Source organism: Sminthopsis crassicaudata, chromosome 6 (assembly GCF_048593235.1).
Source record: "Sminthopsis crassicaudata isolate SCR6 chromosome 6, ASM4859323v1, whole genome shotgun sequence".
In the NCBI taxonomy this organism is placed as follows: Eukaryota; Metazoa; Chordata; class Mammalia; order Dasyuromorphia; family Dasyuridae; genus Sminthopsis; species Sminthopsis crassicaudata.
This window is the reverse complement of record NC_133622.1, coordinates 198002415-198028142: the sequence shown is the minus strand read 5'-3', so window position 1 is coordinate 198028142 and position 25728 is coordinate 198002415. Positions and strand designations below refer to the sequence as shown.

Below are 25728 nucleotides of genomic sequence, written 5' to 3'. Positions count from 1 at the left end.
GAGGAGGAAATTGAGGCAAACACAGATTAAGTGACTTGCCCAGAGTCCTACAGCTGGTGTTTGAAATCAGTTGCTGATTCAAGGGAGGTCCAACAGTGTTATCCACTGAACCAGCCAGCTGCCTATAATTTTAGAAAAAGTCTTCATCTATATGTAATTGAATTTAACAAGCATTTATGAAACCTCTAATATGAGCAAGTCATCTTTTTTCTGGGAACCAGCCATAGGATTAGGAAAAAGAAAATAGTTTCCGAACTAAAAGAATTTGCTTTTGTTTGTTTGTTTGCTTTCAAGTGTAGGCTCTCTATTTCCCAGATTATTTGTACTTCTAGTATATATATAGGGCTAGTCAGCAACCAGGCCCTACCTTGATCTCCTATTAACACTGACTGCAGGAGGGAAGCTGCAGGTACATTATCTCTATGTAGATGCTTTACCTTCATGAACAGGTTAAATCCCGTTTTAAGTCGATCCCGAGGCTTAAGATGCGTTCAATATCGCCAGCATCTGGTCACAACTGGTTCAGTATCTCCTCTGCTTCAGCAGTGGCTTATAGGATGCCTGAAAAGGTAAAATGTTACAGCATAAGTGAAAGATATGTGTCCAATTGATCTACTAGAATAACCATCCACAAAATGCAATTTTTGGGGGGCGTGGGGGAAGAGGGGAAGAAAGAGAAGTCAACAATTTCCCAAGCCAGATAGAAAGCAACCATTTTAGCTTCTATAATATTGAAGAATAAAATACTGACGTGAAGGCAGTCTCAATCTATGACAGCAGCCCTTGGTATCATGCTGCTGAGGGCCCAAATGGATCTCTCTCTCCAGTAATTTATTTACTGATTTACCTAACCCTCCATTGACTCCTTCATTATCTATGTATAATTTAAGGCAGCTATTCATTCTCTTCTGCCTATACATCTCTTTTCTACCTATAAATCTCGTTTCTTCTTCTAAATCACTTTTTTAGCTATATATCTCTTTTCTACCTATGTATCGCTTTTTTCATATAAATCTCTTTTCTAACTATAAATCACTTTTTTTTCCTATAAATATCTTTTCTATCTATAAACTTTTCTACTATAAATCTATCTTTTCACTTATCTACCCATCATTATCTATTTAACTATGCATCGAGTGTATCTATTGGATCTATTTGTTTACCCTATCTATCCCATCTATCTATCAGCACTTATCTATGTATCTAGTCTATTAGTCTATTTGTCCACTCATCCATTCTTCTATTCACATACTACTCCCTTGGCTGTCAGGATCCAACTGGGTTGTTGGGGAGAGAACCTCACCTTTAAGTCAGAAAACCTTGGGTGTTCTCAGGCGTGTCACAATGGGCATAACACAATGAGGTCTCCATGGAGAAGGTAAGCAAAGCAAATGCTTATCAGATGAGGATAGTGCTCACCTGGTATTGTTAGGATTACTAGGTGAGAACTCACGTTGTCTGGACAGTGACAAGGTGAGAATTCAGGTTGTCTGGACAATTACAATGTGAGAACTCAGGTTTACTTTATAGAAGGAGCAAGCTCATTGGATGAAGTGGTTCTTCCCAGAAGCCCTTGCATTATCCCACGCCCATTCTCTGGGAGGATAAAGGAGGCAACAGTGGGCCTGGAAAGTCAGTCTGCCTGGAGAAGGATAAGAGCTGCAGGAGATTCAGAGCCAGGATTCAAGGAGAAGACTCTGTACTACATCTGGCTTGATGCAGCTCTCTGCAGGAAGGGAAGTCACTTCTCTGGAGAAGAGTTAACAGCAACTCCCTGGAGACAACAGTTCACTACAGGAAGAAGAATCTGTCTGAGAGATTTGAGTAGACACAGCAGATCTCTTCCTAGAGAGCGATCCAGCAGCTTCTGGAGACGACAGCACGCTACATTTGGCGTCCACACGTGGGGCAAGGACTTTTGCTTATCCTGACAAGAGGAGCTAGACCAGACCTTCTCAATTTGGCGCCCGAACAGGGACAGACACGGTCCTGATTCCAGTGGAAAAGCCTCCCATCCAGATCTCAGTCTCTCTGACCCAGAACTGTGAGTAACGAGGAAACTTTACTAAAGATTAAGTGAGCGTGCTAATAGATAAATAAGGAACTTAACTTGTTAAGGGCTAAACCAGGAATCTCTTATAGCTGAAATGGGGCAGATGTTAGCTATATTCAATCCCTGGACCTCAGCCGACTCATCCCCAGCCCCAGAAGCAACCTGAGCTCCACCCCCATTCAGTCGTGGTACTATAGAGAGTATAATCAAGATAATTGAGGAGCAGAGTTTACTTGTAACATGGGTACAGATTGCTAAACTCTTGGCTGCATTAAGACGCACATCCCCTTGGTTCTTAGAGGAAGAAAAGATAGATGTAGATAAATGGAAGCTAGTGGGATTTGAAATGAAAGAATTTTATGCAAAAAAATGGGCCTCGTTCAATTTCTGCAGAAGTATTTTATATCTACAACATAGTTCAATTAACCTTAAACTATCAAGCAAGTTGTTGGAGAAGGAAAAGTTTTAAAAAGGAACAGAGGAGGAAGTGTGAGGAAAAAAGGAAAGATCAAGATCTTGCCTTAGAGCAAGAGGATTTAAATGAGGAATTATGGTATGATTCTCTTGAAGAAGCTTCAACCCTGCCTAGAGAACAGATTATTGGCAGGCCCACATCCACCCCACCTTCAGAGGTGGAGGAAGAAGGAGGGGAAGAGGCAGAAACACAAACAGAATTGCCTGTGAAGCAGCCTAAGCCTATGACAAGATTAGAAAAAGCATTGGTTAAAGCTAAGAGAGAAGGACAGGATATAAGTGATTTTATACATGCATATCCTGTGATTGAAGAGATTGACTCTGTAGGTAAAAAAAAGGAGAAGATATGCACCTTTAGATTTGAATAAAATTAAAGATTTGAAAAAAGGTTGTACCCTTTATGGGGCTACATCAGCTTATGTTAAAATGTTACTAGATGGTTTGTCTTATGAAGTCCTAACCCCAAATGATTGGAAATCCATAGCAAGGACATGCCTGGAACCTGGAGAAAATTTATTATGGCTTGTGGAATTTCATGAATTATGTAAAATTCAAGACAGATGCAATTTGGAAATAGGAGTTAACACACAATTCACTTTTGAGCACTTGGCTGGTGAAGGTTGGTATGGAGAGAATTCAGAACAGATTAATTATACCATGATAATATATGAGCAAATTGCTAAGGCTGCAATAAAAGCTTGGGGTGTCCTTCCTGGACAGAAAGATCGTGGAGAGGCTTTCACTAAAATACAGCAAGGTCCCAATGAACCTTTTGCAGATTTTGTGGGACATTTGCAAACTGCTGTCAAAAGAACTATTGGAGAAAATTCAGCTACAGAAATAATGACCAGACATCTGGCTAAGGAAAATGCCAATGAGATTTGCAAAAGAATTATATGGGGATTAGACAAAGATGCTCCTTTAGAGGAGATCATAAGACGCTGTGCTACAGTGGGAACAAATGCTTTTTACACCCGGACAATGATGAACGTGGAAAGACAGGGTCCCTCCTGGCAAGGGCCTTCTAGAGAAACTCGGCGATGTTTTCAATGTGGAAAAATTGGGCATCTAAGAGCTCAGTGTAGATATGGAGATACAGTGAGAAGACAGGGTGAGAGAAGACCTAAAACTCCATGTCCAAAATGTCACAAGGGCCTCCACTGGGCCTCCGAATGTAGATTGACACAGGGAAATGACAGGTGGGGCCCAGCTTCAGCCCCCGAAGTGGGGCATGATGGCAGCCGAGGTTACATCCAGAGAATTTTAAGACATGATCAATCAGCCAAAAGGCAATCAGATGGAAGAAAGGGATTGAAATTAGGAAAAATAGAGTTGTGTGCAGTAGAGACTACCGAGATACTCCCTGGAGAAGTGAAATCTGTTCCTGTTGAGCCTATGGATCCTTTGCCTCCAGGCACAGTAGGCTTGACCATTTCACCTTCTGAGAGTGCCTACAAAACAGTGTCCATCCATACACTGATGTGGGAAACTGGAGAACGTGTATCTAATATCCCAGTCACTAACACAGGCAGACAACGTGTGATTTATCAACCAGGAGAAGTAGTAGCATCAGGCATATTGTTACGTACCCCTAATAAGCAACCTCGTGATAGTCGCCTAGATTTTGACTCCAATGAACAAAATCCAGGAATATATTGGACAGCAGCTGTGACAGCTGACCGACCTATGCTTACTATTTATATAAACGGAATACCATTTGAAGGATCGGTAGACACGGGTGCAGATCGTACAGTTATTAGAGGTGCCAATTGGCCCGGTCACTGGCCAAAGATTAAAGCAGACATGTCTGCTATATGTCTGGGGTGGGAGGATCAATAGCCCCAGAAGTTAGTGCTAGGCCTTTGAGATAGGTATTTGAAGGAGAAACAGGAGCTTTTACTCCTTTTGTGGTTGAAAAAATCCCCATCAATCTGTGGGGAAGAGACATTTTACAGCAGATAGGATTACAAATAAGCACTTCAGCTTTTTAGGCAGGGCTGCTGTTGAAGGCCTACCTGCACTTTCACCAGTTCCTATTCAGTGGAAGACTGATTCACCAGTGTGGGTAGAACAGTGGCCCTTAAGAAGTGATAAAATTCAGGCCTTATTAGACATAGTGCAAGAACAACTTGACCAAGGACACTTGCGGCCTTCTCTAAGTCCTTGGAATTCCCCAGTATTTGTGGTGAAAAAGAAATCTGGAAAATGGAGGATGTTAACTGATCTAAGAAGAATAAATGAACAGATGGAAACTATGGGAACTCTTCAGCCTGGACTTCCATCTCCTACTCAGTTGCCAAGAGAATGGCCTCTATGGGTTATAGACATTAAGGATTGTTTCTATTCTATCCCTCTAGATAAGGAGGGTATGAAAAGATGTGCTTTTTCAGTGCCTAGTGTTAATTTGGCTGAGCCTTATAAAAGATATGAATGGACAGTTTTGCCACAGGGAATGAAAAACAGCCCTACTATGTGCCAAATGTATGTTGCTGCTGCTCTTGCTCCAGTAAGAAAAGCCTTTCCAAAAGTAATATTGTTACATTATATGGATGATATTTTGGGATGTGTACCTGAGGAACAAATGTTAGAAGCATGTCTACAAAGGACCATGGAAACATTAAAGTACTACAAACTGCATATAGCTACAGAAAAAATTCAAAGACAGGCTCCTTTTCAATATTTAGGATATCAAGTATATCCTAAGACACTCACAGTACAAAAGCTTTCTTTAAGAACAGAGAAGTTGAACACCTTAAATGACTTTCAAAAATCAATAGGAGATATCCAATGGATGCGTCCAGTGTTAGGCTTAACTACCAATCAACTACAACCTCTATATGACATTTTAAGGGGAGACAGTGCTTTAAATTCACCACGCCAGCTTACAAAAGAAGCACAAAATGTGGTTGAAAGAGTCACTCAAAAACCCTTGGAAATATCAGTTTTTGCTACAAAAGAGGCACCCACAGCAGTCCTTCATCAAGGAGACAGAGTGATTGAGTGGATGAACCTCCCAGCACAACCAGAACAAAGTCTTACACCTTACCCAGTGCTTGTGGCTAGGATTTTATTAAAGGCTATTAAGAGAGTAACACAATTATCTGGAATAAGTCCTGAAAAAATATACACATTCTATACTAACGCACAAATTAATGTATGCTGTGAGACCATCCCAGAATGGCAAATTTTATTGGCCACCGCTCCAAATTTTGCACATGGATCTCCATTAAAGATTACCCGGCTACTACATAATTGGCGATGGATCTTTGAAGAAAAGGTTTCCAAGGTTCCTCTTAAAGGACCAACAATCTTTACAGACGCCTCCAAAGAAAATATTTGTGCTGTATACTCTCATGATTTAACCATAAAGAGAGTAATCAGGACTCCTTTTCAATCCACTCAAAAGAATGAATTATTTGCTATCATGCTAGCTCTTACTTATTACCCAGGAGACGTAAATATAATTACTGATTCAGCTTATTCTGTAGGTGTAGTACAAAGAATTGCCACAGCCCAAATAAAATTTGCAGCCTCTAATATTTATCAGCTCTTTAAGGAACTTCAAGAGCAAGTGAGAAAACATCCAGGCAAGATTTATATCTTGCATGTCCACTCACATAGTGGACTTCCAGGTCCCATTTTTGTTGGAAATTCAAAGGCAGATAGCCTTCTAACGATGATAGCCAGTAGTCCTTTATTTCAGGAAGCACAAGAATCTCATTCTAAATATCATCAGGCTGCTCGAGCTTTACGTTTACAATTTGGAATCACAAGAGAGGAAGCTAGGAGCATAGTATAAAGCTGTACAGCTTGTCTTCCTTGCCATGCTCCTACACTCCCTCCAGTGAAGAATCCTCGTGGTTTGAGACCCAATGAAATCTGGCAAATGGATGTGACCCATTATAAATCTTTTGGTCGTCTATCTTTTATCCATGTCGTGGTAGACACCTTTTCAGGATTCACATTTGCAGTGCCAGCAGCAAAAGAGACAGCCCGAGTGGTCACTGAATTCCTTATACAAGCATTTGCAATTATGGGTGTGCCACAAGCAATAAAAACAGACAATGGACCTGCATATACGTCCAAACATTTTACACACTTTTGTGCACAGTATAAGATTTTACATACCACGGGCATACCCTTTAATCCTCAAGGGCAGGCAAGAGTAGAGAGAAGAAACAGAGATATTAAGACACTCCTCCAAAAACAAAAGAAAGGGGGAGCCACAGGTAACCCTAGAGAACTTCTAAATTTAGTTCTCTATACCATTAATTTTCTAATTTTTGACAAAGATGCACTGGCTCCGGCAGACAGGTTTTATAACCCACCAGAAGGGCAGTGTCCAGTGCGAGCAGCTCCACTGTCCTTAGATAATCGCCAGGTGATGTGGAGAGATCCAGAAAGTGGTGAATGGAAGGGACCAGGTAGGTTAACTGCCTGGGGGAGAGGGTTTGCTTGTATTTCTTCAGCAGGAGAAGGAATCAGATGGGTGCCAACGAGTCATATTCGCCTTGTCCATCAGAGAGAGACAGAAAAAGAGAAAGACCTCAAAATAAAGGAGAAGATCTAAGAAACATCTTACACCGAAAGAGCATGGCTAATAAAAAGACTGTTAAAGAAGTTTAAAACCAGCAGGAATCATTGGACTTCCTCACACAAGATGAGACTAATGGACAATGGATTTATGGACATTTATAAATTTTCAATTTATGATTATTTGATTATGTTATATACTTCTAGCATGTGTTATGTTACAATGTTACTATGTGCTTATGTAATTTATGTAATTATCTGTAATACTTCCCATATTGATGGCTTTAGGTTTCAAGGTCATGACTGTCCTATGTTCTAAATCAAAAGAAAGGGGGAGATGTTAGGATTACTAGGTGAGAACTCACGTTGTCTGGACAGTGACAAGGTGAGAATTCAGGTTGTCTAGACAATTACAAGGTGAGAACTCAGGATGCCTTGATAGAAGGAGCAAGCTCATTGGCTAAAGTGGTTCTTCCCAGAAGCCCTTGCATTATGCCACGCTCTTTCTCTGGGAGGATAAAAGAGGCAACAGTGGGCCTGGAAAGTCAGTCTGCCTGGAGAAGGATAAGAGCTGGAAGAGATTCAGAGCCAGGATTCAAGGAGAAGACTCTGCACTAAGTCTGGCTTGATGCAGCTCTCTGCAGGAAGGGGAGTCACTTCTCTGGACAAGAGTTAACAGCAACTACCTGGAGACAACAGTTCACTACAGGAAGAAGAATCTGTCTGAGAGATGTGAGTAGACACAGCAGATCTCTTCCCAGAGAGTGATCCAGCAGCTTCTGGAGACGACAACACGCTACATGGTATTATGGAGTTTTTTCTTTTAAAAAATTATTTGAGGAAAGCTTTTTATTTACAAAACATATGAAGGGGTAAGTTTTTAACACTGACCCTTGCAAAACCTTCTCTTCCAACTTTTCCCCTCTTTCCTTCCACCTCTTCCCCTAGATGACAGGTAATTACATGTTAAATATGTGAAAATATATGCTTAATCCAATGTATGTAAAAATATTTGTACAATTATCTTGCTTATGCATAGATTTTCTTCCTAGTTCTTTTTGTTGACATCATTTTCCCCAATAGAATATAAACTTTGCGGGCAAGACCATTTTGTTTTTACCTTTATGTCTCCAGGGTCTAGTGAAATATATGACCCCTAGTAAGTATGTAATGTATGTTTGCTCCTTGTTTAATTGAGCTTTGCTGATTGAGTAGTCTAAGGAAGATGGATGAGGTGAGCTACCAGATGAATGATATGGTCACAAAAGACACAGGGACCAGAAACTGGGGACATGAGTAGAAGCACCAGCGGGAAAGGGAGCCAAGCCCACATATTGCCCTTGGGATGGAGCCTAGGGTTTGGCTGAAAAGCAGAAGGAGCTAGGGCCACGGTTAAGGCCCCAGACCGCTTCATCAGGTACCTTTCATCATGTAGAATTTGGAAAACACCCCATTGAACGCTGCAGATCTAGAATCCCCTTGTTAATTAGGCCAGGGTTGTCTGTACAAGACAAGATCTGTTTCAATCTCGCCTCTATTTTGCTGACCTGTTGCCTCAGTTAGCACCTACCTCCCAGTGATGTTAAGGAGAGAATATGTGTAAAGTGCTTAGCACAGTGCTTAGTACAAAAGAGTTTAATAAAGTTTAATAAATGCTTGTTTCCTTAATAAATATTGGTAAATCGGAAGTGATTCGAAGTGGAAAAATGGCAGAGCTACCAAGGAAAAACTCCAACAGTTCTTGCCCTCAAGAAGGTGGTTTTCTGTAGATGAGACCCTCCAAGCCCAAGCCCAGAAGTGGAAAGCCCAAGATGGAGGATGAGAAGGTGCTGTCAGAGAGCAATCCAGACCTCCTCCTCTTCCACCCCCTGGGAGGATTCCCAAGGCCAAGCTAAGGACTAGCTCTGGAAGCCGGCTTGACTGGCTTGTCCAGGGTCTTCTGGGGCCCTTCAGCCAATTAAGGCTGCATCCTGCTTGGGAGTTAGTTTGGTTTCATTTTCTTGCCAGGGCCTGTACATCAATTCCCAAGAGGTATTGTTCCAGCTTTATCAATCAGTGCAAACATCCTTTGTGGCTAACCTGACGTTTGCCACTATCTATGGAATCAAATCAGATGGGGTTTTCCCATCTCCAATCTTGCTGTCTCCAGAGCACCCATTTGCTTTTCTAGCACTCTTACTATCCCTCTTCTTCATCCAGGGGATTTAGGTTCCCAGCTTCTGTAGAAAGGTTATTTTCAGAAACAGAAGTTTGACATTTCACTTATATAGATTATAATGAGCACAAGTCAGGCAGAAGAAACTTCAAAGGGGGAATGGGGGGCTCTAGCACAAGCCTGTGGGGACACCAATTATTTTCTGGCTCAGCCTTCCCCTAGAGCTGAGGGGAAGCACCTGGATGCAAATCTCTAAGCCAGTCCCTTGTCATTCTGAATTGCCCTCCTGGTGGAGAATGGCTGCTCTGCTCCTCCAGGAAGATCCAAAAGACTTCAGCAGGGCCAGTTCCGAGCTTCTCTGGAACTTCTCTGGCTAGAACACAATAGCCCTGCTGCTTGTTAACCCCCACTACCTCTTTGTTCCCAGACTTTCAGATGGTCCCCAGCCGCTGATGGCAAAGGTCCTACTTACAGTTTTTTCACAATCTCAAAGAAGAACAAATCTACCTGCCTCTCTTATTCCCAAACCCAGATAGGATAGCCAGCTTAGCCCATAGCTTTACCCATCAGCAGTATGGGCTAGCTGGAAATAAGGGAAAAAGGTAGTTTACCCAATAAGTTTGCCAAGAAGTATTTCTTTAGGATTAACGAGCTGGCAAATGTAATCACCAGATAGTACAGAAGAAACTGGGAAATATCACTAATCATGTGGGAGCTGAAAGAATGACAACTTGACACTTTTGGAAACAGAAAAAAAAAAAAAAACATTTTTTATTTTTAAAACCACATCAAACTCAGAAACATCATCTCTCCCCTTCCCCCCACCAGTACAATAAACTCCAAAGTATAGATATCAAAACTCCCCAACAATCAAACTCAGAAACATCATCTCTTCACTTCCCCCCACCAGTGCAATAAACTCCAAAGTGTAGATCAAAACTCCCCAACAACAATCTAAATCCCATTTTAAGTAGATCGTAGCAATATCGCCAGAATCTGGTCACTCTGACTTCAGTATATCCTTTGCTTCAGTATTGGCTTATAGGTTGCCTGAAAAGGTAAAATGTTACAGCATAAGTGAAAGATATGTGTCCATTTCATATACTGGAAAAACCATCCACAAACTGCAATATTTTGGGGGGGTGTATGTATATTTTAATCCAGGTATTCATTCTCTTCTGCCTATAAATCTCTTTTCTACTTCTAAATCCCTTTTTTTAATCTAAAAATTTCTTTTCTACCTATAAATCACTTTTCTACCTATAAACTTTTCTACTATAAATCTATCTTTTCACTTATCTATCCATCATTATCTTTTTAACTATGCATTAAGTGTATCTATTCAATCTATTTGTTTATCTTCTCTATCCCATCCATTCATCACCAATAATCTATGTATCTAGTCTATCAGTCTATTAGTCCACTCATCCATTCTTCTATTCACGTACTACTCCCTTTGCTGTCAGGATCCAACTGGGTGGTTGGGGAGAGAACATCACCTTTAAGTCAGAAAACCTTGTGTGTTCTCAGGCGTGTCACAATGGGCATGACACAATGAGGTCTCCATGGCCAAGGTAAGCAAGTCAACTGCTCATCTGATGAGGATTGTGCTCAGGCTTTATGCGGAAGTTTTCTTTTAACAATATTTTTTAGGAAACCTCTTTATGTAGAAAACATATGAAGGGGCAAGTTTACAACACTGAGCCTTGCGAAACCTCATGTTCCAACATTCCCCCTCCTTCCTTCCACCTCCTTCCCTAAATGACCAGTTATTACATGTTATATATGTGAAAATATAGGATAAATCCAATGTATATAAAAATATTTATGCAATTATCTTGCTTATGCAGAGATTTTCTTCCTACTTTTTTTTTGTTGACATCATTTTCCGCAATAATATATAAACTTTGAGGGCAAGACCATTTTGTTTTTATCTTTATGTCTCCAGGGTCTAGTGTAATATCTGACCCCTAGTAAGTATATGTAATATATGTTTGCTCCTTGTTTAATTGTGCTTTGCTTATTGAGTAGTCTAAGGCCTGATGGATGAGGTGGACTACCAAAGGAATGATACAGTCACAAAAGACACAGGGACCAGAATCTGGGGACATGAGTAGAAGCAGCCAGCGGGAAAGGGAGCTAAGCCCACATATTGCTCTTGGGATGGAGCCTAGGGCCAAGTTTATGTCCCCGGACCTCTTCATCAGGTACCTTTCATCTTGGACAATTTGAACACTGCAGATCTTGGATCCTTTTGTTAATTAGGCCAGGGTTGTCTGTACAAGACACATCCAATCTTAGGCCAAGGTTATCATGTTAGATCCATAGGATAGTAAGTCTGGAAGAGGTCACGAGCAACATGCCCTGAGAACAACATCTGCTTAATACACCAATAAATCTAATGTTGCAACAACTGGGGGAAGAGATTGAAGCTCACATTAAACAGAAGCATTTGCTTTGAGAAATTGTAGGGTAAAGACCCTTTTCAATGAAATAAAACGATGTGTTCCAATCGTCAAGCAGCCGAGTTCCCTGAATAAATCCAACCAATTTAAATCCAAGGCTAGGAACAGGCCAGGATGTCTGCTAAACTTTGCATGTATCCCAATTGGATCCTCCTCTCAAACCTGGAAGTGGAGGTATTCTTTTTTTCCCCCTTTCAAAAATGAGCTAGCTGGGCCCCCTCTCCCTTGGTGACAAGGCCAGTGAGCCTGAGGCCACATCTGGCTTCAGGCCTGGGATCTGTCTGCTGCACTGGGCATTTGATGAATGCTTGGTGACTAAAACCCAAGAACATTACCATTGCCTCACTGGCTCAGACCTCCAACTTACCCCTCCCCTCAGTAACCTGTCTCTGCCCCGTGAAGCCCAAGAGTGTGCCATGAACACTGGAGCGGCTACATCTCCTGGTAAGCAATGCACAATGAAGGAAAAGCACTCAGCGCCTTCCCATGCTAGTATCCCGGCAGCCGGGGAGCTCCTTCTCTGATCAGTGAGCATGGGTAAGATTTAGAGCCTTCCAGGTTGAGGAAGGGGCTCTAAGCTGTTTGCAGATACCCTCCTTAAAGGGTGCCAGGGTGACTCCCTACAATTATTGACCATTCTTTTATGCTTCATGATTGTCCTGAGTAATGGAATTTTTGAGTTTGCAGACTAAGAGGGATTAGAGCTTGGTGCTGTGGGATGCAAGGCCTCCCTTTGTTTGTCTGTGTGTGCCTTACATCCCAGGGAGTGCATTCGGTGGATCTATGAGAAATTATTCTGTCTGTATTAATAAATACACCCAGGCTTTTAAAGAAGTAATTGGCAACAGAGAAGCAACAAGTGCCTCTGGCATTGCCCACAGAAATAGAACTGGTTCTTCACCAGCTCCAAGGTGGAGGCTGATAGTTCTGTATGGGTTCCTCACAGAACCACAGTTCAAGTAACCAAGGAGTAGGCCTGGGGAGACTCAGCCAGGTCTATTCCTCCTTCAGTTTCCCAAGGAATTCAGAGCAACTTCAGCTTGGAACAGAGTGTCCTCATAAAGAATGGAGACATTTCCAGGAGTGGAGAGAGGGGGAAAATTCCAAGTTCCTAGTGCACAGGTTCTCAACCTGGGATATATCACGTTTATTTTCAAAACTAATTTTAATAATGAATGTCGAAAACTGTCTTTACCTGTATTTGGAAAAAATAAAATACTATTGAGAAAAAAACATTTTAAAACAGTATTTCAGTAATAGTGATTCCCTCGTTATCCTGTTCCTTTGTTTTAAGCATTTAAAAACGTCTATTCCTAGAAGAGGCATTCAGCAGTAAGTCAAAAAAGTCCATGATCCAAAAAAGTTAAGAAAGAAAAGATGATTAAAAGAAGTCAGGACTCGACTTTAGACTCTGTCTACTACTGTGTGCCTGTAGTTGTCTGTATTTGAAACAAAAATTGTTAGTCTTAAAAATGAAAAGGGAGAACTCACCCCTAATGAAGAGGAAATTAGAACAATAGTTAGGAGCTACTTTGCCCAACTTTACGGCAATAAATTCGATAACTTAAATGAAGTGGAAGAATACCTTCAAAAATAAGCTTGCCCAGACTAACAGAGGAAGAAGGAAATAGTCTGAATAGTCCCATTTCAGAAAAAGCAATAGAAGAAGCTATTAACCAACTCCCTAAGAAAAAATAATCCCCAGCACCAGATGGATTTACATGTGAATTCTACCAAAAATTTAAAAAACAACTCCAATGTTATAGAAACTATTTGAAAAAATAGGGATTGAAGGAGTCCTACCAAATTCCTTTTATGACACAGACATGGTACTGATACCTAAACCAGGTAGGCTGAAAACAGAGAAACAAAATTATAGACCAATCTCCCTAATGATGCTAAAATCTTAAATAAAATATTATCCAAAAGACTACAGAAAACCCTCCCCAGGATGATAAACTATGGCCAAGTGGGATTTATACCAGGAATGCAGGGCTGGTTCAATATTAGGAACACTATTTGTATAATCAACTATATCAATAACCAAATTAACAAAAACCATATGATCATCTCAATAGATGAAGAAAAAGCATTTCATAAAATCCAACATCCATTCCTACTACAAACCTTTGAGAGTACAGGAATAAATGGACTATTCCTTAAAATCATGATTATATATTTAAAACTGTCAGTAAACATCATATGTAATGGTGATACACTGGAACCTTTCCCAGTAAGATAAGGAGTGAAACAATGGTTGCTCACTATCACCATTACTATTCCATATTGTATTAGAAATGCTAGCCTGGGCAATAAGAGCCCAGAGAGATTCCAGGAATTAGAGTAGCTAATGAGGAAATCAAACTATCACTCTTTGCAGATGACATGATGGTATACTTAGAGAACCCCTAAGACTCTGCTAAAAAGCTATTAGAATTAATTCAGAACTTTAGCAAAGTTTCAAGATACAAAATAAATCCACCTAAATCCTCAGCATTTTTACATATTACCAACACAATCCAACAGCAAGAGATACAAAGAGAAATTCCATTCCAAACAAATGTTGAGAGTATAAAGTATTTGGGAATCCATCTACCAAAGAATAGTCAGGAATTATATGAGAAAAATTACAAAACACTTGCCACAAAAATGAAGTCAGATTTAAATAATTGGAAAGACATTCAGTGCTCTTGGATAAGCAGAGCGAATATTATCGAGATGACAATCCTCTCTAAATTAATCTATTTATTTAGTGCTACACCAATCAGAAACTATTTTAATGACCTAGAAAAAATAACAACAACATTCATAGGAAAGAAGAAAAGGTTGAGAATTGCAAGGGAAGTAATGAGAAAAAAAAATAATCAAATGAAGGTAGCCTAGCTGTACCTGATCTAAAGTATATTATAAAGCAGCAGTCACCAAAACCATTGGGTGTTGGCTAATAAATAGACTAGTTGATCAGTGGAATAGGTTAGCTTCACAGGGCAAGATATTGAATAAAAATAGCAATCTAGTTTTTGACAAACCCAAAGATCCCAGATTTTGGAATACGTATTCATTATTTGACAGAAACTGCTGGGAAAACTGGAAATTATTATGGTAGAAACTAGGCATGGACCCACACTTAACAGCAAATAGGGAGAAAAGATCAAAATGGGTCCATGAGTTAGGAATAAAGAATGAGATCATAAATAAATTAGAGGAACAAAGGATAGTTTATCTCTCAGACTTGTGGAGGAAATATAACTTGCGCAGATTAACAGAGGAAGAAGTAAGAAGTCTAAATAGTCCCATTTCGGAAAAAGAAATAGAACAATTTATTAACCAACACCCTAAGAAAAAATCCTCAGGAAGAGATGGATTGACATATGAATTCTACCAAACATTTAAAGAACAACTAACTCTAATACTATATAAACTATTTGAAAAAAAAAATGAATTGAAGGAGGCCTACCAAATTCCTTTTATGCCCCAGACATGGTACTGATACCTAAAACCAGGTAGATTGTAAACAGAGAAAGAAAACTAAAGACCATTTTCCTTCTTGAATATTGATGCTAAAATCTTAAATAAGATATTAGCAAAAAGACTTCAGAGAATCATCCCCAGGATAATACACTACGATCAAGCAGGATTTATACCTGCAGTGCTGGGTTGGTTTAATATTGGGAAAACTATTAGTATAATTGTCCATATTAATAATCAAATTACTAAAAACCATATGATCTTCTCAATAGATGCAGAAAAAGCATTTGATCAAATCCAACATCCATTCCTACAAAAAAAGACTTGAGAGTATAGGAATAAATGAACTATTCCTTAAAATGATAAGGAACCTATATTTAAAACCGTCAGCAAATATCTTAGGAACTTTTCCCTGTAAGATAAGGAGTGAAACAAGGTTTCCCACTATCACCATTACTATTCAATATAGTACTACAAACGCTAGCCTCGGCAAAAAGAGCCGAGAAAGAGATTCAAAAATTAAGAGTAGGAAATGAGGAAATAAAACTATCAATCTTTGCAGATGACATTATGGTATACTTAGAGAACCCCAAAGACTCTGCTAAAAAAGCTATTATAAACAATTCAGAACTTTAGCAAAATTGCAGGATACAAAATAAATCCACAGAAATCCTCAGCATTTTTATACATTAGCAACACAATCCAACAGCAAGAGACACAAAGAGAAATTCCATTCAAAATAACTGTCGATAGTACAAAATATTTGGGAATATATCTAACAAAGGAAAGTCAGGAGCAAAATTACGAAACACTTGCCAGAAAAATGAAGTCAGATTTAAATAATTAGAAAGACGTTCAATGCTTTTGGATAGGCCGAGAGAATATAATGAAGATGACAATACTCCCTAAACTAATCTATTTATTCAGTGCTATACCAATCTGACTCCCAAGGAACTTTTTTAAAGACCTAGAAAAAATAACAACAGAATTCATATGGAACAACAGAAGTTCAAGAATTTCAAGGTAAGTAATGAAAAAAAAAAGGAAGGTGGTCTAGCTGTCTAGCTGTACCTGATATAGAACTATATTATAAAGCAACAGTCACCAAAACCATTTGGTATTGCTTAAGAAATAGACTAGTTGTTCAGTGGAGTAGCATAGGTTCACAGGGCAAGATAGTGAATAAAAATAGCAATCTAGTGTTTGACAAACCCAGAGATCCCAACTTTTGGCATAAGAATTCATTATTTGACAAAAACTGCTGGAAAAACTGGAAATTAGTATGGGAGAAACTAGGCATGGACCCACACTTAAGATCAAAATGGGTCCATGATTTAGGCATAAAGAACGAGGTCATAAATAAATTAGAGGAACATAGGATAGTTTACATCTCAGACTTGTGGAGGAGGAAGGATTATGTGACCAAAGGAGACCTAGAGATCATTATTGATCACAAAATAGAAAATTTAGGTTACATCAAATTAAAAAGTTATCACAGGGGGGGAAAACTAATGCCAGGAAGATTAGAAGGGAAGTAACCAATTGGGAAAACATTTTTACAGTTAAAGGTTCTGAGAAAGGCCTCACTTCCAAGATATAGAGAGAATTGATGCTAATTTATAAGAAAACAAGCCATTCTCAAATTGAAAAAGGGTGAAAGGATATGGACAATTTTCAGATGATGAAATTAAAACTATTTCCACTCACAAGTTCCAAATCACAAGTGTGAGATACCACTACACACCTGTCACATTCGTTAAGATGACAGGAAAAAACAATGATGAATGTTGGAGGGGCTGTGAGAAAATTGGGAAAATGATGCCTTGCTGGTGGAGTTGTGAAAGAATCCAACCATTCTGCAGAGCAATCTGGAATTATGCCCCAAAAGTTATCAAAATCTGCCAATCCGTTGACCTAGCAGTGCTACTACGGGGCTTATATCCCAAAGAAATCCTAAAGAAGGGAAAATGACTTGTATGTGCCAAAATGTTTGTGGCAGCACTTTTCGTAGTGGCTAGAAACTGGACAATGAACGGATGTCCATCAATTGGAGAATGGTTGGGTAAATTATGGTATAAGAATGTTATGCAATATTCTTGTTCTGTAAGAAATGACCAACAGGAGGAAAACAGAGAGGCTTGGAGAGACTTACATCAACTGATGCTGAGTCAAACGAGCAGAACTAGGAGATCATTATACACTTCAACAATGATACTGTATGAGGTTGTGTTCGAATGGAAGTGGATATCTTCAACATAGACAATAGCTAATACAAGTCCACTTGATCAATGATGGAGAGAATCAGCTACACCCAGAACCTGAACACTGGGATATGTAAAGTGAGAGCATTTTGTTTGTTTGCTTTTTATTTTTCTTCACAGATTATTTTTACCTTCCGAATACAATTCTTCCTTTGCAATAACAACAACAATAAAATTTGGTTCTGCACATATATATTGTACCAAGAATATACTATAAGATATTTAAATATGTATGGCAATGCCTGCCGTCTATGGGAGGGCCTAGTGGGGAAGTACGGGAATAATTCAGAACAGAAAGGAGTACAAGGGATAATGTTGTAAAGAAAAATATGCCAGTGTACTGTCAAAAAAAATGTGCTATAATCAAAAATCAATAAAAAATAATGATAACTTGCTGGCATTTGTACTATTTTATAATTATAATCTCATTTGACTCTCACAACAACTTAGGCAATAGAGATTATTGTAAACAACGTTTCACTATTGAGCAAACTGAGAGCAGATGTAAAATGACTTGTTTAAGGTCAAAATATATAGTAAGTTTTGGAAGAAAAATTGGAACTCTAAGTCTTCCTGCCTTGAAGCCCCTGCCCTCTATCAGCTGTACAATCTCACTTTCACCCTTTCTGGTGTTGTAATAGTTAAGTTGTCGGCTCCCTTCTAGGAGAAGAAATTGGTCATGGCACTAGAAAAATTTAACAGTACTCACAGTAGGAGTAATAATAGTAATAGAAGTAAGAGTAGCAATAGTAGTAGTAGTAGTAGTAGTAGTAGTAGTAGTGGTAGTAGTAGTACTAGTGGTAGTGCTAGTAGTAATTATAGTAATAGTAGGGACCAAGGAGTAGTTTTAGTAGTAGGAGGTGGAGGAGTAGAAGAAGTAGGAGTAGTATGAGTAGTAACAGGAATAGGAGTAGGAATAATAGTAGTAGAAGTAGTAGTAATAGCAACAGTAATGATGATAGGAATAGGAGTTACACTATAGTAGGAGTAGGAGTAGGAGTAGGAGGAGTAGTAGTAGTAGTAATAGTAATAATAAAAGTGGTAGTAGAAATAATAGTAGTAGTGGTAGTAAAAGGAGTATGAATAGGAATAGGAGCAATGATAGTACTAGTAGCAGGAGGAAGAGATCTACAAGGAATAATAACAGTAATAAGAGTGGCAGTAATTGTAGTAGTTGGTGGAAGAGTAATAGTAGTAATCATAGGAGTAATACTAATAGGAGTAGGAAGAGGAGTAATAGTAGAAATAGTAGTAATAATAATAGGGGTAAGAGTACAAGTAATAATAGTAGTAGTAAGAGAATTATCTGACCTTTACACAGTGCTTCACCATCTCCCGAATTCTATAGATCATCTCCTCAAATGCTACCCCTAAGGCTCAGACCAAGTCTTGTGGGAACAGCCAGACTCTCCCATCCTTGGGCCAGGGAGATGCATGTCCTGTTATTTCGGGTTCGGTACCTGTGTTCCAGGCTTCAGGGAAGAAACGAGATCTTTCAACATTTTGGCTTCTGATATCGTCACCCCACCAACCACAAAGAGGATCTGGAGTGGATGGTCACCGGGATGAGGGCGGCCCACCTCTAACAGTCACCACAACAAGGATGGGGTCAGCCCTCAGAAGGGAATGCCAGGTTAATGTTGCTACAAATGAACTATATAAAATCCAAGAGAAAATATATGACTCATTAATGATCAAATACAGATCTTACATTAGGACACAATGTTGCTAGATTTTCACTGTGGAATCACAATTTTAGAACTGGAAATGTAGTTTCCTAGTGGTCATGGAGCTCAACTATCTCATTTAACATGTGAGGAAACTGAGGCTCAGGGAGTTTAAAGTGATAATATAAAGTCATGAAAGTAAGAAATAAACAGCAGAGCAAAATACCACTTGTTTAATGTTACTTTATTACAGTGTCTTTCCCCTACCCCATCCCACCACCTTTTTTTTTTTTTTAAGAGTAAATATGTTTAGTTATAGGTTAGAAGATTGGAGTATGGAAATATACACACACATATATGGACACCCATACACCCATATATAATGAACACTTAGAGGTAACACGATAGTATTAACAGGATCTGTTTGAATCTTGTCTCTGCCACTTACAACTTGTATGCGCTTGAACAATATATTAACTATACTAAACCTCCTTGTGTCTCAGTGACTTTCTTTGTAAAATTTGGAAGTAGAAACCCTGAAATATTGCTGCCAGCTCAAAATCCACGATGCTGTGACTCTACTTGAAAACAAATAGTTCTCAGAGGCTTATCCTCTGTGGAGCAAACATGATTGTATCATTCCCAATTTACAGAGGAGGAAATTGAGGCAAACACAGATTAAGTGACTTGCCCAGAGTCCTACAGCTGGTGTTTGAAATCAGTTGCTGATTCAAGGGAGGTCCAACAGTGTTATCCACTGAACCAGCCAGCTGCCTATAATTTTAGAAAAAGTCTTCATCTATATGTAATTGAATTTAACAAGCATTTATGAAACCTCTAATATGAGCAAGTCATCTTTTTTCTGGGAACCAGCCATAGGATGAGGAAAAAGAAAAGAGTTTCCGAACTAAAAGAATTTGCTTTTGTTTGTTTGTTTGCTTTTAAGTGTAGGCTCTCTATTTCCCAGATTATTTGTACTTCTAGTATATATATATAGGGCTAGTCAGCAACCAGGCCCTACCTTGATCTCCTATTAACACTGACTGCAGGAGGGAAGCTGCAGGTACATTATCTCTATGTAGATGCTTTACCTTCATGAACAGGTTAAATCCCGTTTTAAGTCGATCCCGAGGCTTAAGATGCGTTCAATATCGCCAGCATCTGGTCACAACTGGTTCAGTATCTCCTCTGCTTCAGCAGTGGCTTATAGGATGCCTGAAAAGGTAAAATGTTACAGCATAAGTGAAAGATATGTGTCCAATTGATCTACTAGAATAACCATCCACAAAATGCAATTTTGGGGGGGCGTGGGGGAAGAGGGGAAGAAAGAGAAGTCAACAATTTCCCAAGCCAGATAGAAAGCAACCATTTTAGCTTCTATAATATTGAAGAATAAAATATAATAGTTTAATACTGACGTGAAGGCAGTCTCAATCTATGACAGCAGCCCTTGGTATCATGCTGATGAGGGCCCAAATGGATCTCTCTCTCCAGTAATTTATTTACTGATTTACCTAACCCTCCATTGACTCCTTCATTATCTATGTATAATTTAAGGCAGCTATTCATTCTCTTCTGCCTATAAATCTCTTTTCTACCTATAAATCTCGTTTCTTCTCCTAAATCACTTTTTTAACTATATATATCTCTTTTCTACCTATGTATCGCTTTTTTCATATAAATCTCTTTTCTAACTATAAATCACTTTTTTTCCCTATAAATATCTTTTCTACCTATAAACTTTTCTACTATAAATCTATCTTTTCACTTATCTACCCATCATTATCTATTTAACTATGCATCAAGTGTATCTATTGAATCTATTTGTTTACCCTATCTATCCCATCTATCTATCAGCACTTATCTATGTATCTAGTCTATTAGTCTATTTGTCCACTCATCTATTCTTCTATTCACATACTACTCCCTTGGCTGTCAGGATCCAACTGGGTTGTTGTTGAGAGAACATCCCCTTTAAGTCAGAAAACCTTGGGTGTTCTCAGGCGTGTCACAATGGGCATGACACAATGAGGTCTCCATGGAGAAGGTAAGCAAAGCAAATGCTCATCAGATGAGGGTAGTGCTCACCTGGTATGTGGGTTTTTTTTCTTTTTAAAAATTGTTTGAGGAAAGCTTTTTATTTACAAAACATATGAAGGGGTAAGTTTTTAACACTGACCCTTGCAAAACCTTCTCTTCCAACTTTTCCCCTCCTTCCTTCCACCTCTTCCCCTAGATGACAGGGAAGATGACAGGGGATTCACATGTTAAATATATGAAAATATATGCATAATCCAATGTATGTAAAAATATTTATACAATTATCTTGCTTATGCATAGATTGTCTTCCTAGTTCTTTTTGTTGACATCATTTTCCCCAATAGAATATAAACTTTGCGGGCAAGACCATTTTGTTTTTACCTTTATGTCTCCAGGGTCTAGTGAAATATACGACCCCTAGTGAGTATGTAATATATGTTTGCTCCTTGTTTAATTGAGCTTTGCTGATTGAGTAGTCTAAGGAAGATGGATGAGGTGGGCTACCAGATGAATGATATGGTCACAAAGGACACAGGGACCAGAAACTGGGGACATGAGTAGAAGCACCAGCGGGAAAGGGAGCCAAGCCCACATATTGCTCTTGGGATGGAGCCTAGGGTTTGGCTGCAAAGCAGAAGGAGCTAGGGCCACGGTTAAGACCCCAGACCGCTTCATCCGGTACCTTTCATCATGTAGAATTTGGAAAACACCCCATTGAACGCTGCAGATCTAGAATCCCCTTGTTAATTAGGCCAGGGTTGTCTGTACAAGACAAGATCTGTTTCAATCTCGCCTCTATTTTGCTGACCTGTTGCCTCAGTTTCTTTAACTGAGAGAGTGGATATTAGCACCTACCTCCCAGTGATGTTCAGGAGAGAATATGTGTAAAGTGCTTAGCACAGTGCTTGGTACATAGGAGTTTAATAAATGCTTGTTTCCTTAATAAATATTGGTAAATCGGAAGTGATTCGAAGTGGAAAAATGGCAGAGCTACCAAGGAAAAACTCCAACAGTTCTTGCCCTCAAGAAGGTGGTTTTCTGTAGATGAGACCCTCCAAGCCCAAGCCCAGAAGTGGAAAGCCCAAGATGGAGGATGAGAAGGTGCTGTCAGAGAGCAATCCAGACCTCCTCCTCTTCCACCCCCTGGGAGGATTCCCAAGGCCAAGCTAAGGACTAGCTCTGGAAGCCGGCTTGACTGGCTTGTCCAGGGTCTTCTGGGGCCCTTCAGCCAATTAAGGCTGCATCCTGCTTGGGAGTTAGTTTGGTTTCATTTTCTTGCCAGAGCCTGTACATCAATTCCCAAGAGGTATTGTTCCAGCTTTATCAATCAGTGCAAACATCTTTTGTGGCTAACCTGACCTTTGCCACTATCTATGGAATCAAATCAGACGGGGTTTTCCCATCTCCAATCTTGCCGTCTCCAGAGCACCCATTTGCTTTTCTAGCACTCTTACTATCCCCCTTCTTCATCCAGGGGATTTAGGTTCCCAGCTTCTGAAGAAAGGTTAGATTTTCAGAAACAGAAGTTTGACATTTCAGTCATATAGATTATAATGAGCACAAGTCAGGCAGAAGAAACTTCAAAGGGGGAATGGGGGGCTCTAGCACAAGCCTGTGGGGACACCAATTATTTTCTGGCTCAGCCTTCCCCTAGAGCTGAGGGGAAGCACCTGGATGCAAATCTCTAAGCCAGTCCCTTGTCATTCTGAATTGCCCTTCTGGTGTAGAATGGCTGCTCTGCTCCTCCAGGAAGATCCAAAAGACTTCAGCAGGGCCAGTTCCGAGCTTCTCTGGAACTTCTCTGGCTAGAACACAACAGCCCTGCTGCTTGTTAACCCCCACTACCTCTTTGCTCCCAGATTTTCAGACGGTCCCCAGCCTCTGATGGCAAAGGGCCTGCTTACAGTTTTTTCACAATCTCAAAGAAGAACAAATCTGCCTCCCTCTCTTATTCCCAAACCCAGATAGGATAGCCAGCTTTACCCATCAGCAGTATGGGCTAGCTGCAAATAAGGGAAAAATGTTGTTTACCCAATAAGTTTGCCAACAAGTATTTCTTTAGGATTAACCAGCTGGCAAATATAATCATCAGATAGTAAAGAAGAAACTGGGAAATATCACTAATCATGTGGGAGCTGAAAGAATGACAACTTGAAACTTTTGGAAACAGAAAAAAAACATTTTTTATTTTTAAAAACACATCAAACTCAGAAACATCATCTCTCCCCTTCCCCCCACCAGTACAATAAACTCCAAAGTATAGATATCAAAACTCCCCAACAATCAAACTCAGAAACATCCTCTCTCCCCTTCCCCCCACCAGTGCAATAAACTCCAAAGTATAGATCAAAACTCCCCAACAACAATCTAAATCCCGTTTCAAGTAGATTTCCAAAGACATGTTTTCAATATCGCCAGAATCTGGTCACTCTGGCTTCAGTATCTCCTTTGCTTCAGTACTGGCTTATAGGTTGCCTGAAAAGATAAAATGTTAAAGCATAAGTGAAAGATATGTGTCCATTTGATATACTGGAAAAACCATCCACAAACTGCAATATTTTGGGTGGGGGTTGTATGTATATTTTAATCCAGCTATTCATTCTCTTCTGCCTATAAATCTCTTTTCTACTTCTAAATCCCTTTTTTTAATCTAAAAATCTCTTTTCTACCTATAAATGGCTTTTCTTCCTATAGAGCTGTTTGCTACCTATAAATCACTTTTCTTCCTATAAATCACTTTTCTACCTATAAACTTTTCTACTATAAATCTATCTTTTCACTTATCTATCCATCATTATCTTTTTAACTCTGCATTAAGTGTATCTATTCAATCTATTTGTTTATCTTCTCTATCCCATTCATCCATCACCAGGAATCTATGTATCTAGTCTATCAGTCTATTAGTCCATTCATGCATTCTTCTATTCACATACTACTCCCTTTTCCTGTCAGGATCCAACTGGGTTGTTGGGAAGAGAACATCACCTTGAAGTCAGAAAACTTTGGGTGTTCTCCGGCATGTCACAATGAGCATCACACAATGAGGTCTCCATGGCCAAGGTAAGCAAGTCAACTGCTCATCTGATGAGGATTGTGCTCAGGCTTTATGCGCAAGTCTTCTTTTAACAATATTTTTTAGGAAACCTCTTTATTTAGAAAACATATGGACTTCCGGACAAAGGAGTAGTGGCAGTAGTAGGAGGTGGAGGCGTAGAAGAAGTAGGAGTAGTATGAGTAGTAACAGTAATAGGAAGAGGAATAAAAGTAGTGATAGAAGTAGTAAAAAGAGTAGTAATGATAAAAGTAATAGTAATGGTAGTAGTACTAATAATAATAGGAGTAGGAATAATAGTAGTAGAAGAAGTAGTAATAGCAACAGTAATAATGATAGGAATAGGAGTGACACTAGTAGGAGTAGGAGTAGCAGTAGCAGTAGGAGTAATAGTAATAGTAAAAGTGGTAGTAGAAATAATAGTAGTAGTGGTAGTGAAAGGAGTATTAATAGGAATAGGAGCAATGATAGTACTAGTAGCAGGAGGAAGAGATCTAGAAGGAATAATAACAATAATAAGAGTGGCAGTAATTGTAGTAGTTGGTGGAAGAGTAATAGTAGTAATCGTAGGAGTAATACTAATAGGAGTAGGAAGAGGAGTAATAGTAGAAATAGTAGTAATAATAATAGGGGTAAGAGTACAAGTAATAATAGTAGTAGTAAGAGAATTATCTGACCTTTACACAGTGCTTCACCATCTCCCGAATTCTATAGATCATCTCCTCAAATGCTACCCCTAAGGCTCAGACCAAGTCTTGTGGGAACAGCCAGACTCTCCCATCCTTGGGCCAGGGAGATGCATGTCCTGTTATTTCGGGTTCGGTACCTGTGTTCCAGGCTTCAGGGAAGAAACGAGATCTTTCAACATTTTGGCTTCTGATATTGTCACCCCACCAACCACAAAGAGGATCTGGAGTGGATGGTCACCGGGATGAGGGCGGCCCACCTCTAACAGTCACCACAACAAGGATGGGGTCAGCCCTCAGAAGGGAATGCCAGGTTAATGTTGCTACAAATGAACTATATAAAATCCAAGAGAAAATATATGACTCATTAATGATCAAATACAGATCTTACATTAGGACACAATGTCGCTAGATTTTCACTGTGGAATCACAATTTTAGAACTGGAAATGTAGTTTCCTAGTGGTCATGGAGCTCAACTATCTCATTTAACATGTGAGGAAACTGAGGCTCAGGGAGTTTAAAGTGATAATATAAAGTCATGAAAGTAAGAAATAAACAGCAGAGCAAAATACCACTTGTTTAATGTTACTTTATTACAGTGTCTTTCCCCTACCCCATCCCACCACTTTTTTTTTTTTTAAGAGTAAATATGTTTAGTTATAGGTTAGAAGATTGGAGTATGGAAATATACACACACATATATGGACACCCATACACCCATATATAATGAACACTTAGAGGTAACACGATAGTATTAACAGGATCTGTTTGAATCTTGTCTCTGCCACTTACAACTTGTATGCGCTTGAACAATATATTAACTATACTAAACCTCCTTGTGTCTCAGTGACTTTCTTTGTAAAATTTGGAAGT

At 39.4% G+C, this 25728-nt stretch overlaps 1 long non-coding RNA gene across 1 annotated transcript; it reads left to right on the top strand.

Moving 5' to 3' along the window:
* Positions 1 to 21114: 21114 nt before the first annotated feature.
* On the top strand, positions 21115 to 25426 carry LOC141547174 (uncharacterized). Its single transcript, XR_012483532.1, has 3 exons — positions 21115 to 21167; positions 24069 to 24176; positions 24883 to 25426. It is a non-coding gene; the product is annotated as an uncharacterized LOC141547174 (long non-coding RNA).
* The last annotated feature ends 302 nt before the right edge of the window (positions 25427 to 25728 follow it).